The sequence below is a fragment of the Carcharodon carcharias genome, chromosome 4, assembly GCF_017639515.1.
Source record: "Carcharodon carcharias isolate sCarCar2 chromosome 4, sCarCar2.pri, whole genome shotgun sequence".
NCBI lineage: Eukaryota > Metazoa > Chordata > Chondrichthyes > Lamniformes > Lamnidae > Carcharodon > Carcharodon carcharias.
Genome location: NC_054470.1, coordinates 91,190,936 through 91,207,626, shown reverse-complemented (window position 1 = coordinate 91,207,626; position 16,691 = coordinate 91,190,936).

Sequence of the window (16,691 nt, the reverse complement as noted above, 5' to 3'; positions counted from 1 at the left end):
GTGTGCGCATGAGAGCACTCATTTAAAGCTCCCTGAAGGCACAGATCTGCCTCAGGGAGCTGAAAAATTTTAAATCAAAAATAAAGATTCTCCAAATAATATAAACATGTCCCCACATGTGAGTCAGTCACAAGAAGAGGGACATGTTAAAAATTATTTTTAAAAAATGTTTTTTTATTTACCATTGGAAACCTCATCCCACCCATGGATGAGGTTTTGCAAAAAATGGAAAAGGCCACCTGGTCTATTCGTCTGCCAGCCAATGTTGGATGGGCAGCAAACAATTCTACTTAATTTCTTGCTAAAGGGCCTTAATAACCCTCTTAATTGTCAGTGGGGACGCTGCTGACTCTCGTGGGCACCCGTCGACCGAAATATCACGTGAGTGTGAGATGATGTTGGGATGCTCACCCAACGTCATCGTGCACCATTTTACTGACGATCAGGTTGGGCATGCACCTGCCAGCGGGACAAAAATTCCTTCCTGCAGAATCATAGGAATTTATGGGAAAGGGGAAAGACATTGCTCCTCTGCCATTTGAAAAATACCTGTCCAGCCTAATTCCACATTCCAGTTTTGAATCCATAGCCTTGGACGTTATGACACCTAAGTGCATATCTGAGTATTTTTCAAATGTGATGAGAGTGTTTGCTTCAACCACCCTTTTAGGAAGTAAGTTCCAGACCCCCAGCACCCTCTGATTGGAAAAAATATTCTCCTCAACTCCCTCCTCATCCTCCTACCTGTTATTTTAAATCTATGAACACTGATTATTGACCTGTCTGACAAGTGAAATAGGTCCTTGGTATCCATGCTATCTAGGTCCCTCATAATTTTATACACCTCAGTTAAATCTCCCCTTCAGCATCCTCTGTTCCAAGGAATACAATCACAGCCTATCCACTCAAGAACTGAATTCAAAAGGGGATGTGAGTGAACTCCCCTGACATCAAGTCAACATTTGTCTAAGTGTGGCATCAAGGAGCCCTGGCAAAACTGAAGTCAATGGGAATTGGCCAGGCAGACAGTGCAAAGGTAGTGGGCTCAAATATTTATTGAGGATAATAGCTGCAGTACAGCCGTGAGGGGCTGGAGGTAGTGCTGCAAGAAGTTCTGTGACTTGTTACAAATGCAAAGTTTTGTAAGATTGTTAGGTTTTGGGACTGCATCTTTAATTTAGGATAAAATGAAAGTGGTCATATGACTGCCTGACAACAAATCTGGGTAACAGGACTTTTAAGGATTAAAGTGAGGACTGGGTTGTTTTGCTGAAAAGGTGTAAGGCCATTTGCACTTGGAGACAATGGCAGCAGCACTTGTGTTTATAGTAGTTAGACTGCTAGTCTCCAAAGTCTCAGGGAGGTGTTGCAAATGTATGGTTGTAAACAGTTACACTTTAGACTGTATTTACTTTCATGATAAAATGGAGTTGGTGTCCAAAGAATAGCTGATCAGCATTTCTACCTGGATAGAAAGCCCACATGATTCATGCTGCCATGGAGATGAGCTTTGAGAGGGGGGACATCCTTAGGAAACCATTATGAGATCAGTTACAGGTTTTCCAAAAGATACACCTGAAACTGACAGGCAAGTTAGTCTATCAAGATCCGTGAGAAAGGGAGCAGCTAGAGGCTGAAAGTCTCTATGGCTCACCATGCAGAAATGCAGCTCTTGCTCAGGTTGAAAAGATGAAATTCATGAGAGGAAGAATTCCCAGGAAAAACCATCACCAGTTCTGTGGTTAAAAGTTGCCCGGCAAGAAGTGGAAAGGAACTGAAGTAAACCCTCAGGAGCTAAGAATCACTTTGGACTGGGTCCAGGAAAATCAAATTACTACTTACATGACAATCTAAAGTACGCCTGGGAAGTGAGCTTTTTGGTTGTTTTAAAAGTGCAAAGTGAATGGCCTGTTGTTTAAAGTATTAGTTGTCTATAAAAATACTGTTGAGTCAAAAGTGCTTTTAACCTGTTTCTTACAGTAACATATGAACATACAAATTATGAGCAGGTGTAGGCCACTTGGCCCCTTGAGCCTGCTCTGCCATTTAATAAAATCATAGCTGATCTGATTGCAACCTCCCACCTACCCCCAATAACATTACACTCCCTTGTTAAACTATCTACCTCTGCCTTAAAAACACTCAAGACTCTGCTTCCACTGCCTTTTGAGGAGTTTTAAAGACTCACTACCCTCAGAGAAAAAAATTCTCCTCATTTCTGTTTTAAATGGATGACCACTTATTTTTAAGGTGACCCCTAGGTTCTAGATTCTCTCGCAAGAGCAAACATTCTCTCTACACCCACCCTGTCAAGACCCCTCAGGATCTTATAGGTTTCAATCAAGTCGCCTCTCACTCTTCTAAATGCCAGCGGATACTGTCCAACCTTTCCTCAGAAGACAACCTGGCCATTCTGGTATTAGTTTAGTAAATCTTCTCTGAACTGCTTCTAACGCATTTACACCCTTCCTTAAAAAAGGAGACAATACTGTACACAGTGCTCCAGATGTGGTCTCACCAGTGTCCTGTACAACTGTATAACCTCCCTACTTTTATATTCAATTCTCCTTGCAATAAATAACATTCCATCAGCTTTCCTATGTACCTGGATTCAAGCCAGCCTTTTGTGATTCATGCAATAGGACGCCCAGATCCCTCTGAGTCTCAGAGCTCTGCAATGTCTCACCATTTAGATAATATGTTTCCTTTTTATTCTTCATGCCAAAATGGACAATTTCACATTTTCCCATATTTTATTCCATTTGCCAGGTCTTTGCCCACTCACTTAACTTATCCATATCCCTTTGTAGCATCCTTATGTCCTCTTCACAACTTACTTTTCTACATATCTTTGTATCATTAGCACATTTAGCCACCATACCTTCGACCCCTTCATCCAAGTCATTTATATAAATTGTAAAAAGTTGAAGCTCCAGCACTGATCCCCGTGGCACACCATGCAATACACTCCACCAACTAGAAAAAGACCCATTTACGCCTACCCTCTGTTTCCTGTTAGCCATCAATCTTCTATCTATGCCAATATGTTACCTCCTACACCATGAGCTTTTATTTTCCACATTAATCTTTGATGTGGCACCTTGTCAAATGCCTTTTGGAAGTCTTAAGTACACTGGTTCCCCTTTATTCACAGCAAATGTGACTCCTTCAAAGAACTCCAATAAATTGAATAAGCATGACTCTGATTGCCTTGAATTTTTCTCAGCACGTTGCCATAACATCTTTAGTAATACCTTCCAACAGTTTCCCTATGACAGATGTTAAGCTAGCTGGCCTGTATTTTCCTGCTTTCTGTCTCCCTTTTTGAATAAAGGAGTTACATTTGATATTTTCAAATCTAATGAAACCTTACCCGAATCCACGGAATTTGGAAAATTTAAACCAAAGCATCAATTATCTCACCAGCCATTTCTTTAAAGACCCTAGGATGAATTCCATTAGGATCTGGGGATTTGTCAGCCCACAGCTCCAACAATTTGTTAAGCACCACTTCCCTGGTGATTGTAATTTTCCTGAGTTCCCCCCTCCCTTCCAATTCCTGATTTACAACTATTTCTGGAATGTTACTTGTATTCTCTTTAGTGAAGACTGTTGCAAAATACCTGTTAAAGTCATCTGCCATGTCTTTATTTTCCATTATTAATTCCCCAGACTCACTTCCTATAGGACCAACGGTCACTTTGTTAACTCTTTTTTCTTATTTAAGTATCTATAGAAACTCTTACTATTCATCTTTATATTGCTAGCTGTCTTTGTCTTATACTTTAATTTTTCCCTCATTAATTTTTTTGTCATGCTTTGCTGTTCTTTCCAATCTTCTGACCTGCCACCCATCTTTGCAAAATTATATCCTTTTTCTTTAAGTTTGATACTGTCTTTAACTTTTTTAGTTAACCATGGATGGCGGGCCCTCCCCTTGGAAGTTTTCTTTCTCGTTGGAATGTATCTATTCTGTGTATTCTGAAATACCCCATTAATTGTCTAACACTGCATCTCTATTGGCCTATCCCTTAACCTTATTTGCCAGTTCACTTCAGCTAGTTCTGCATTCATTCGCACATAATTGCACTTATTTAATTTTAAAATACTATTCATGGACCCATTCTTCTCTCCCTTAAACTGAATGTAAAATTCAATCATACTATGATTGCCGCTACCTAAAGGCTTCTTCGCTATTATGTTATCAATTAATCCTATCTCATTGCACAATACCAGGTCTAGCATAGCTTGTTCACTGGTTGGCTCCATCTGAAACTATCCCAAGAACATTTTATGAACTTCTCCTCTATGCAACTTTTGCCCATCTGATTTTTCCAGTCTATATGTCGATTAAAATACCCCATGATTATCACCATACCTTTCTGACAAGCTTCCATTATCTCTTTCTTTATACTCTGTCCTACCATGTAGTTACAATTAGGAGGCCCTGTACACCACTCCAGCAGGTGACTTCCTGCCTTTATCATTTCTCATCTCAACCCGCAACATTTCTATATCCTGGTTTCCTGAACTTAGCTCATCCATCTCTAATGAACTAACACCATCATTAATTAACAGAGCCGGCCCTCCACTATTTCCTAGCTTCCTGTCCTTCCTAAATGTCATGTACCCTTCAATATCCAGGTCCCAATCTATGTCATCCTGCAGCCATTTCTCTACTCTGTAATGGCTATTAGATTGAACTTATTTATTTCTGTTTGCACTATCAGTTCTTCTGCTTTGTTTCAAATGCTATGTGTGTTCAGATACAGAGCTTGAAGTTTTGTCCTTTTATTATGTTTGTACTATCTAGAGTTTTCTGCTGTTTTACTCATAGATTTGTACTCTGTCCCTTCCTGTCACATTCTGGTTATCATTTCCCATGTTAATACCTTTCTATCTTGCCTTGTCTCTACTCTTTGGTTTACCACATCTCCCCAAATTTGATTAAGTAAAAGACTTAAAACATGAAATCTTGTCATGTCACACTTCTAGCTATCAACTGAAAGTTTAAATTTCTTTTTAAAAATTAGCAGCCTTTATAGAGTTCATGACAGACCTCACATGGGTGATCAAGGTGAGCACATGCATCCTCAAAGGTCTTACCCTCACAAATGAACCACTGGCCTCACAACCTGCTCATTCACCATCGCCCCTTCATGCATATACCTACAATGTCTATCAATGACAACTCATATGCCACATGCATAACTTCACCTCGCACTCACACACTTAGCATTGCCGCAAGATTCACAGCCACATTTTACAGGTTACGCACACTGCCAGCTTTTTACCATGACAGCCACATCAAACAAATACATTGCACCATACTCCCTGACATACTTCACATACTTCTCTCTTTCTGGACAACGTTGTGCATTATTCGAGGCAACAATACATAACCCATGGGTGACAGGCACAGCTGCATGTCCTCATCTTGATGGAGGAGATGATGCTCACCTTCACTGATGTGGCCATGAATGAGGCCATGACCAGTGGCCAGGCTTAAAGGTTTGAAGATGATGGTTGCTCATATCTAATCTTCCTTCTCACATCCCACTTCCCAAGCTGCAGATGGTCCAAGCATGCACGTCTCCCATGGTCAGACATTCTTCACTTTTTTCCAGGTCAGGTTCACTCACAAAGCAACTCCCAGTGCCTGCTCCTGCCACAATGCACTTCCCCTTTAAGAGATGCAGGCGAGCTTTAAGTAGTGCAAGTTAGTAATGATTTGGGGTCTCTGGATACATGCAGAAATCATATAAATGAGCCTAATGTAGGAAGTTTGCATGGTGCCGCATTTCAATCAATGAATATGCATTGCAATCCCCACTCCTGTTTCTGGGCAAACCAATTTAATCACAATAGAAATTTGCATGGGATTGAAGTTACATTTAAGTAAGGAAAGTAGGATTCCTTCTGTTATATACGTTGGCAAACCAGTTGGGTCTTAATGACAATCTGACAGATTCATGATTATTTTTACTGGTTCCAGGTGTATTTTTCCAAATTTTAAAAAAAGAAACAAATTGAAATTCCCAAACTTTCATGCTGGGATTTGAACTCACATTCTCTGGAGTATTAGTTCAGACCTTTCTGTCTCTCTACCCCCTTACCCTTTTTGACCAAGTTTTGATCATCTGACCTAATGGTGCTGATCTTCCGTGAAGTGGCAATCATCATCAGTTTGCAACATCGAACGTACTTTCATGAGCCCTCACGTAGCTCTGCATTTCTGGTTTGATCTTCCGAGTCAGATTTCTCCAGAAATGCAGAACGTACAGTCCATCAAAGAAATCCATGGCAGGGGAGTACTGTCAGGGGGCAGACTGGACACACTTGCTTTTTACAGCACTAGATGCTGTAAGGTAAGTTTAAATGGGTGAATGGGTGAGCAGATGAATAAGTGAATAAGTAGGGTGATTGGATTGGTAGGGTGGGTGAGTAAAGTGGATAATTGGCTAGGGTGGTTGGTGTCTTTGTTGGCAGGTGGGTAGGGTGACAGGTGTTTAGGATGGGTGAGGTGGGCGAGGTGGAGAGGTGGGGCGGGGGATGGTTGGGTCGTGTCAGCAAAGGAAGGGTAGTCAGGTTGGGAGCTAGTCACATCAGATCGGGAGGGTAGTCAGGTGATGCGGAATGATCAGGTTTGGTTGGGGGTAGTCAGGTAACATGGGTAGTCAAGTCTAGCCGGGTTCTTAGTCGGCTCTGGTTGGGAGGGGTAGTCAGTCTGGCTGTGGGGGTTGGTATGGGAGGGTCCGGTCAGGTCAGGGTAGTCAGGGGATCGAGGAAGGAGTGGGAGTTAGCATGAAAGATTGAGGGATAGGGGGGCGTGGAGTCAGTTCTATAGTTAACCTGGTTTTAGACTAAGATTTTTCTGTCTAACATTTCCTGAGTAGCTATCCAGGTAAATACACTGGAACTGTATGAAGTCTCCAACTCTAACTCAAAGTCGGAGACTTTCGCAGAGAGTCCAGGGGATCAGAGGAATTGCCAGTCCAAAGTTCAAACTTCCTGGGTAATCCCCTCAGAGGTCAGCACATCAGGACTTCTGTGGCACCCCAATGAGCATCTTGAGTGTACATCCAGTCTTTGACAACCTGAAGACTGGAAGATCTGGGCCAATATCTCCTTATGTGTCCCAATGTCATATCTTGTTTTATAATGTTCCTGTGAAGCATCTTGGGGCATTTTTTGTGTTAAAGTTGTTATAAGATGTTGCTGCTATAATGTATCCTGGGGATTACAATAGTTATTGCAGGTGGGTGTTAGAATAGTTGTTATTCCCCAGCCCTGACTTAAAAAGCAGTCAGGAGCCCACCCACAAAAAAGCTGGCTGCCGTCCAGCTATTTTACATTTGGCAGGATGTTAATAGGCTCAGGGTGAGACTATGTCTCGCCTAGAGAAGATGTCCAGGCAAAGGGAGCTGCCGACCAATCAAATTGGCTGCTGGCTCTGTAGCAGTGGTGGGCAACCTGTGGCCCAAATGTCACATGCACCAGGGTTCTGAATGCAGCCTGCGAGACATCTTGTCGACTGTTGCCCACACGCAGGTTTGCCAGATTCTGCTGGTTTCCTTCCGAGTAGTTTTTTTCCAACCAGTATTACTAAAGTGATATGCATGTAAAGCAAGGGCATGTGAAGTGAACTGCGTGCTGATTGCACACAACATTGACTGGGAGAGCCGTGCACTCTCTCTGTGTCCAATCAAAGAGCTGCTGCAGTTCAATCGGCATTGCCTCAAGTTCTTATCCATGGGGTCATGCTTAGTGCACATGCCCAATTTCAATCTTACGGCCCTCTGAGATGAAGGAGGACCACTCAGGTGACCCACTCACTAGCCTAGTTTGCCCATCACTGCTCTGTAGCACGAGGTTTGAGCAGTGGCCATTGCTGGGACTGCAGCCAGAACCGAAAGAAAAGGAGATTATGGGAGCCTGACTGAAGGTAAGTCTAGGGTATTGACGGCCCCTGTGTGGCAGCTTTGATAGGTTGGAGTGGGGGTGGTCGTGGTGGTGTGGGGTGTATGACCTTGGGGCAGGGGACATAGCACAGAGGATCACCCTACCCACCTCCAAAAAAGAAGATCTGCTCCTTCTTGCATCAGGCAAGAAGGTATCAGACCAGCTTGCCCAGTAAAAACTGCCAGGCTGCCCACTTGGCCTGGGCCTCCTCCTGCCGTGCATAATAATAGCAATGGTGCCAGGAAGAAGTACTTATGTGGCCACTTAAGGGCCTCAATAGGCCAAAGGGCAAGCGAGCCTCGCGATGCCTCCACGATCCCCTCTCTCTCCCCAGCCCCCATAAAATGGGAGACAGTTCAGGAGTGGCTGGAAAGGTGGTGTGCAGGCCACGTGCTGCATTTTACAAGACCCCTGCCTTCAAACATGCTGGCGGAGGGCAGTAAAATCCAACCCATAGTACAGGTGCCCAACAAACACAACTAATACAATGTAGATAACTGCTTTCAAAAAGGACCAGGTAACTATCTGGTCAGGAAAATAATTTCTGGCAATAGAAATAATTTTGGGACAGATAGAAAGGAAGGAAAAGGAAGGAAGGAAAGAATGAAAAGCAAGGAATGAAAACGGGAAGGAAGGAAATTAAAAAGAAAGAGTTGTGTTTACATTGCGGGTTTCATGACTTCAGAATGTGCTAAAGAGCTTTACAGCCAATGAAGTACTTTTTGAAGAGCAGTAGCTGTTGTAATGTAGGAAACAATGTGACCCACTTTGCTTATAGCAAGCTTTCACAAACAGCAATGTGATAATGACCAAATAACTTTTTTTGTGATTTTGATTGAGGGATAATCAAGCACTACATCATTTTCCAGTACTACCGAGACCAAAAAGAGTCTTCTGTGCCAGGCAGGTTCAAACATGGAAAGTTATTGGCAGGTAGCTAGCTGTTCGCAAATTTTACAAGGTTACTTTTAGGAGCCAGGGAAAAAAGTATGCGGAACGTTTCCTTATGATAAATCAAGTAGAGATCACAAGAGGAATATGGTGTACACTCTATATTAGAAATTGAGTGGATGGCATAATATACTTTTCTCACACTTTCTTATGTATGTTATGTAATCTGATTGACAGCCTCAGATTGCATTAGGCACTGCTGCAGCAACATTTGATCTGTTTATACACATTACCTCAAACTCTTGATTGAATTACTGCCTTGTAGTTACTGGCTCCTCTTCATTATTTATGTTGGGTTCTGGACTACCCTGTTTTTGTTCATGTTCCTGACATTGCCTGTGGCTCTGTAGCTGAGAGCTGTGTTTCATGTCAGCACTTGGCAATTGTTATTTTTGGTTCCGGGGTTGGTGGATAAAAAAAAACCCTTCACTCTAACACTAATAGGGAAGATAATAAACTGGGATAAGTTGAGGTGATTTATTTATTTACTTACTGAAGTTACACTTCTTTGGTCTCTTGGTTATTCCAAATTAATAAATAATTGATTATCGGAAAGTTGTGCATCCAATTTATATTTCATTGAAAATAATAATAAGCCAGGAGTGGCTTTTCCTGCAATTCTGGTGATGGTGTAAACCACAACAAATAACAATCACTAAATCTCTCAATGAGATTACAAACTTTGGAGTCATCCCTATGAGGCAATTATTCTTTACAGAATGGAGACTGAGCTGCATTATTTTAAATATATTAGTTTGCCCATTCATGTAAAAGTCACCTGCCCATTATTATAATGAACTTGGATTTGTGTCTCAGTTAAAATAGTAAGCATAACATTCCCATTCAGATTCCAATAGCCCTTGAATAAGCTACCACACCATAGACTAATGAATAAAGTCAGAGCATGCAGCGCCAGCGTACAGGTAGCAGAATGGAAGGGAGAAAAGGAGAGAATAGGGGTAAAGAGTAACCATTCAGAGTGGCAGAAACTAGAAAGTGGCAGAAGCTAAGAAATGATGTTCCACAAGGATAACTGCTAGGACCACTGCTGCTCACAATTTATATTTACAATTCAAACTTTGAAATCAAAAACACAATTTCAAAGTTTGCGGACGACTCCCAACCGGAGGGAAAGCCAATACTGAGGCCTACAACATGTTGCAAGACCTTAATAAACTTGCAGAATGGGAAGAGAAGTAGCTAATTAATTTCAACATGCATAAGTGTGAAGTATTACATTTTAGTCAGAAAAATAAGGAGGTCACATGTTACTTAGAAAATAATGTCAATGAGGTAAAGGCTGAAAGCCATCTGGGAGCACAGGTACAGAAATTACAAAAAAATAGCAACACAGGTTCACAGTCAAAAACAATCAAACTGAGCACTGGGATTTATATTTAGGGGGATAAAATTGAAAAGAAGAGAAGTAATGCTAAGCTTGTATCAAGTCTGGTTTAGAATGAGTACTGTGTGCAGTTCTGGTCACTGCACATAAAAAGTACATAGAGGTACTGGAGAGTGTATAAAGAAGGTTTACAAAGATGATATGGGAATTGTGAGGTTATATCTATCAGGAAAGATTAAACAGGCTGGGCCTCTTTTCCACTGAAAAGCCAAGGCTGGAGTGTGACCTTACATAGGTATAATAACTTGATGGGGCAGCAGGTTTGGTGAAGAAGAGGCTAAACGTTAATTAGGAGACATGTAGAGGTGCTTACACACTAGAAGCCCCACCCACAGGATTGCTCATACAATAAGCTTATTGGTCAAAACCCCTGCAGTCACAACACATAGTGAGTGTTTGACAGGAGGGAGGGACAATACATCTAGTTACTACACTTCCTCCCCCTTTAAAGTTTCTTACATTTACAATTTAAAAAATGTCAGAAAGTTGAGCAAACAATTGTACAGTCTTTGGTAATTACAAATCAAGTCTCTGCGGAACTTGGCAGAGGTGATTAGAGCGACGTAACTCTAGTAAAGGAGGTTCCAGAACAGGATTAATGGGATCAGGAGCTCCACTAGGAGATACAGCGTTGGAACTGGGTCGTTCTGTATTTGTACACAGGGTACATGGAAGATACATGCCTTGCTGTGTAGATCGTGGTTCAATTTTTGATTATTTTGACTCTATATTACCTTCCCATCTAGGTTTAGATAACCCCAAATGTAAACGTGTACAAAAATGGCGTTTCATCTGTAACTCTGATGGTGTCGAGCCCTAATAGTATGTGGTATTGTACGGTAACTTAGGAGAAATCTGGAAAGGTGGGACCTTTCTGGAGTACCTCCAGATAACTTCTTCATACCAGCTTTAAAGGTCTGGACAGCTCTTTTGGTGAGAGCATTGGATGAAGGATGCCAGGTAGCAGTCTTTATGTGCTGGACGCCAGTTAGGTCCATGAATCCCTGAAATTCCATGCTGGTGAAAGCTATTCCATATTAAATGCATGTAGTATGTGGAACAAAATAAATAAATTAATGGCACAAATAGAGGTTAATGGGTATGATCTTTAGCCATTATGGAGACATGGTTACAAGAACAAAGCTGGGAACTAAATATTCAGGGGCATGTAACTTTTTGAGAGGACAGGCAGATAGGAAAGGGTGGTGAGGTAGCTTTGTTAGTATGAGAAGGAATAAGTACAATAGCAAGGAATGAGCTTGGATTGGAAGATATAGAATATATATGGGTGAAGGTAAGAAATAACAAGGGGAAGAAGACGCTTGTGGGAGTAATAGGCTCCCTAACAGTAGCAGTACTGTAGGATAGAGAATAAATTAGGAGATCATGAGGGCATGTAAAAAAGGCAGTATATTAATCATGGGTAACTTTAATCTTCATGTGGTTGGGAAAATCAAATTAGCAGATGTAGCCACAATTAAGGATTCATAGAGTGCATTCGGGAAAGTTTCCTAGAACAATATGTTGTGGATCCAATTAGGGGTCAAGTTATTTTGGATCTGGTATTGCATAATGAGGCAGGTTTAATAAATTATCTCAGCATAAAAGATCCCCGAGGAAACAGTGACCATAACTGAATTTATCATTCAGTTTGAGAGTGAGAGACTTGGTCAGAATCAACTGTGCTAAACTTAAATAAGGGTAATTACAAAGGAATTGAGGGCAGAATAGGCTGGAGTGGACTGGAAAAGGAATTTTTCAGAAAGGCCGGTTGATGAACAATGGCAGACGTTAAGAAAATAGTTCATGACTTCCAACAAATGTATATCCCAGTGAGGAAGAAGGATTCTAGGAAGGGGATAAACCAACCATGGTTAAACAAGGATCTTAAGGATATTATCAAATTGAAAGAAAAAAAACATACAATGTGGAAAAGTTGTGGTAAGACAGAAGATTGGGTAAGTTTTAAAAACCAACCAAAGATGACCAAAGAACTAATAAAGAGGGAGAAAATAAACTTTGAGGGTAAAATAGCAAGGAATGTAAAAATGAACAGCAATATTCTTTAAATATGTAAAAGGGAAGAGAGAGGCCAAAGTGAACATAGGCCCCTTAGAGAATGAGGCTGTGGAAATCACAATGGGGAACCAAGAAATGGCAGAGGAGTTGAATAAATACTTTGCATCAGTCTTCATTGTAGAAGATGCTAATAGCATTCCAAAAATACTAAATAATCAAGGGGCAAAAGCGGGGTGGGGGGTGGGGGTGGTGGGGGGGGTTAGGAAAAAAATACAATAACTAACACTGGAGAAAATGTGCTAGGGAATTAATGGGCCAATAAGTCCCCTGGACCTGAAGGGTTGCATTATCCAAGAAACCTTAGATTCTGGAAAAGACCCAGATGATTGGAAAACTGCCAACGTAACACCCTTATTCAAAAAGGGAGGGAGACAAGAAACAGGTAACTGTCGGCCCGTTAGCTTAATATCCTTCATTGGGAAAATGTTAAAGTCTATTATAAAGAATGTAATAGCAGAGTGTTTAGAAATGCATAATCTAATCAAGCAGAGTCAGCATGGCTTCGTGAAGGGGAAATCATGCCTGACAAATTTACTAGAATTCTTTGAGGTGGTAACACACAGGATAGATAAAGGGAAACCAGTAGATGTAATATATTTGGATTTTCACAAGGCGATCAATAAGGTTCCGCACATAAGGCTACTTAATAAGAGCCCATGGTGTTGAGAGTAGAATGTTAATGTGGATAGGGGATTGGCTAACTAATAGAAGGCAGAGAGTTGGGATATGGGGGGGGCATTTTCAGGATGGCAACAAGTGGATTGCCACAGGGATCAGTGCTGGGGCCACAATTATTTACAAGATGTATTAATGACTTAGATGAGGGAAGTTAATATACTATAGCCAAGTTTGCAGATTATACTAAAATAGGTGGGATGGCAAGAGATAAGGATGACACAAAGAGTCTACAAGGGGATATGGACAGGTTACGTGAGTGGGTAAAAGCTTGGCGGATGGAATATAATGTGGGAAAATGTGAGGTTATGCGCTTTGGCATGAAGAATAGAGAAGCTGAATATTATTTAAATGGAGAAAGACTGCAGAAGACTGCAGCACAGACGGATTTGGAAGTCCTCCTGCATGAACCCCAAAAAGCTAACATACAAGTTAAACAGGTAATAGAGAAGGCAAATGGAATGTTGGCTTTTAATTCAAAGGGAATGGAGTATAAAAATAGGGAAATCTTGCTAAAACTACAAGGCACTAGTTAGGCCTCACCTAGAATATTGTGAACAGTTTTTGTCCCCTTATCTAAGGAAAGATATATTGGCATTGGAGGCAGTCCAGAAAAGGTTCACTAGGTTGATCCCGTGTATGGAGAGATTTTCTTATGAGGAGGGGTTGAGTAGGTTGGGCCTTTACTCATTGGAGTTTAGAAGAATGAGAGGCAACCTTACTGAAATATATAAGATGGTTAGGGGACTTGACAGGGTAGATGCTGAGACGTTGTTTCCTCTTGTGGGAGAGTCCAGGACTAGAAGGCTCAGTGAGAGGGGGTGCCCATTTAAGACAGAGATGAAGAGGAATTTCTCCACTCAGAGGGTAATGAATCTATGGAACTCTTTACTGCAGAGGGCTGTAGCGGTTTCATCGTTAAGTATATTCAAGGCTGAGATAGACATTTTTAGTCAGTAAAGGAATCAAAGGTTATGGGGAAAATGCAGGAAAGTGGAGTTGGGGATTATCAAATCAGCCATGATCTTCTCGAGGGGCCAAATGCCCGACTTCTGCTCTTACATCTTATTATTATCAGAAACAATAATCTCAGGCAAACCATGTATACTGAAGGAATGATGCAGCTTTTCAATAGCTGTGGCTGAAGTTGGCATTTTTACTTCATGGACATTAAGCCACTTTGAATTAATAGGAACATGGTGCCTAGAAATGGTCCCACATAATCAATATGCAGTCTAAGCCAAGGTCAACAAGGCCATTCCCATGGGTGAAGAGGAGCTGAAACAGGTAGCTTCCGGTATTGCTGGCAAAGGAAAATTGTTTAACCATGTTCTCGATGTCACTGTCTATTCCTGACACCAGACATATCTAAGTGCCAACATCTTCATCTTCGATATGCCTGGGTGTGCACTGTGGAGCTCTGCCAAGAGTGACTCTCTGCCTTGTGATGGAAGCACAGATCTTGAACCCCACAGCTAAATTCCATCTTGACAACTCAGTTCAGTGTTTCAAGAATAAAATGGAGTAAGTCATCAGGCACAAATGTACTTAGCCGTCCTTGTAAAACAAAGTCTTTGACTTTTGACAGTACTGGGTCTCTATTTGTCCAATTCTTGATCTGTTTGACACATACAGGTAATGAATCCAAGACATTTAACAATAACATTCACTCTTATGAAATGGGTATATTGACAAGACTACCTGATAACAGAAGACGACTAAGTGAATCTGCATTGGCTTTATGTGAGCCAGGGAGGTACATGAATGTGCACTCATTGGGAAGAATTTTCCCCCCATCGGGGGGGGGGGGTGGTGGGGGGGAGTGCAGGAACAGACGTGTGCGGGCGCACCTATGATCAGAGCCCCCAATTGGGGGCGCGCCACCCTTTTATGTGGGTAGGCCAAAAGCTGATAATGGCAAAGCCAATGCTAGATTCTCACTGAAGCTATGGGTGGAATAGCTTTGCCTTCACGAATAAACATGTCAGCAGCTTATGTTCAGACACAATTATGAAATGTCGCTTGTGTAGGTATTAGTGAAACTTCTTGACACCAAATACAACCCACAATCCTTCTTTTTACAACTGAGAGTAGCCATTTTCAGCTTGGGAAAGTGTTCTTGAAATGTAGCCAATGAGCCTTTTTGATCCGTCTTCCATTCGATGTGATGGAAAAGCTCCTACACCATAAGGAGAAGAATCACACATCAACACTAGCTCTTTAGATAGGTCACACTGTACCGACAAGCATGGTGAACGAAGCAGTTTCTTCACTGTTACAAAGTCTCCTTCTTGATGTGAAACCCATGACTGGCAGTGGCTCTTCCCCAGCAATGAATGTAGTAGTGCCAGTACAGTGGACAGATTAGGTAAAAAATGGCTATGGTAATTTATCATACCTAAGAAAGATTTAAGCTCTGTCACGTTAAAGGGCGATGGTGCATCTTTAATGGCTTGGACCTTGTCTTCAACAGGATGCAACCCCATAACATCCACTCTGTGACCCAAGTAGGTTACCTCTGATGCTTGAAATGTGCATTTTTTTCACTTCAAACCCACACCTGCTTCCATAAATCTTCTCAGCATTTCATCAAGGTTGGCTAAATGTTCAGCTTCGGTCAGTCCAGTGATGAGAACGTCATCTAAATAAACGGCCACACATGGAAGTCCCTCCAGGAAACTCTCTGTGATCCACTTGAATATACTGCATGCTGATGAAATTCCAAAAGGTAATCGGGTGTACTGGGAGAGGCCTTTATGGGTATTGATTGTCACATATTCTCTTGACGTGTTATCCAATTCCAACTGTTGATAGACATGACTCATGTCTAGTTTTGTATATGACTTGCCTCCTGCTAACTTGGCATACAAGTCATCGATTCTAGGAATGGGGCATTTGTCTAACTTTGCTGCTTTGTTGATTGTCAGTTTGTAGTCACTGCATATATGCATGGTCTGGTCTAGCTTGACAAGTGGGAATATGGGTGCGGCCCACTCCGAAAACTGGGCAGGATGAATTATTCCCAGGTTTTCCAACCTGCACTTCTCTGCTGCCACTTGTTTTGGGTGACTAAGGCACTAGCCTGAAGAGGCGTGGTACTTGGGGGATCAACATGGATTTTACCTTGCATGACCTTCAGTTTTCCCAATTCATCTTGAAAAACAGTGTCATATTTCTTCATAAGCCCTGGAATTCCATCGGGCTTCAAATAGAATATTTCTGACCAGTCAAGTTTTATTTTCTGCAGCCAATCTCGACCCTAAATACTGGGCCCCTCCCACTTAACAATTATCATAGGCAGTTGGGCTGTCTGTTGTTTGGAGCAGATTAGAGCAGCAAAGCCTTTGACCTGAATCGATTCTGCAGTGTAAGTTCTCAGTTTGGCGGATGTGCGCTCCAATGTCATTGGCTGAGGTCCTTCACTGAGGTAATTGAATTTGTGCTCCCCAACGACAGTAGTTGAAGCACCAGTACTCACCTCTGTCTGCAGTTATTTGCCATTCACTTGTGCTGTCACTGTAATGGGCTCGGTTTAACATGACACAGAGAATATACATCAGTAGTAGCAGCTTTTGCTGTATCAGTTAGCTCAATCAGATTCGTTTGTTGTTTTGCTGTT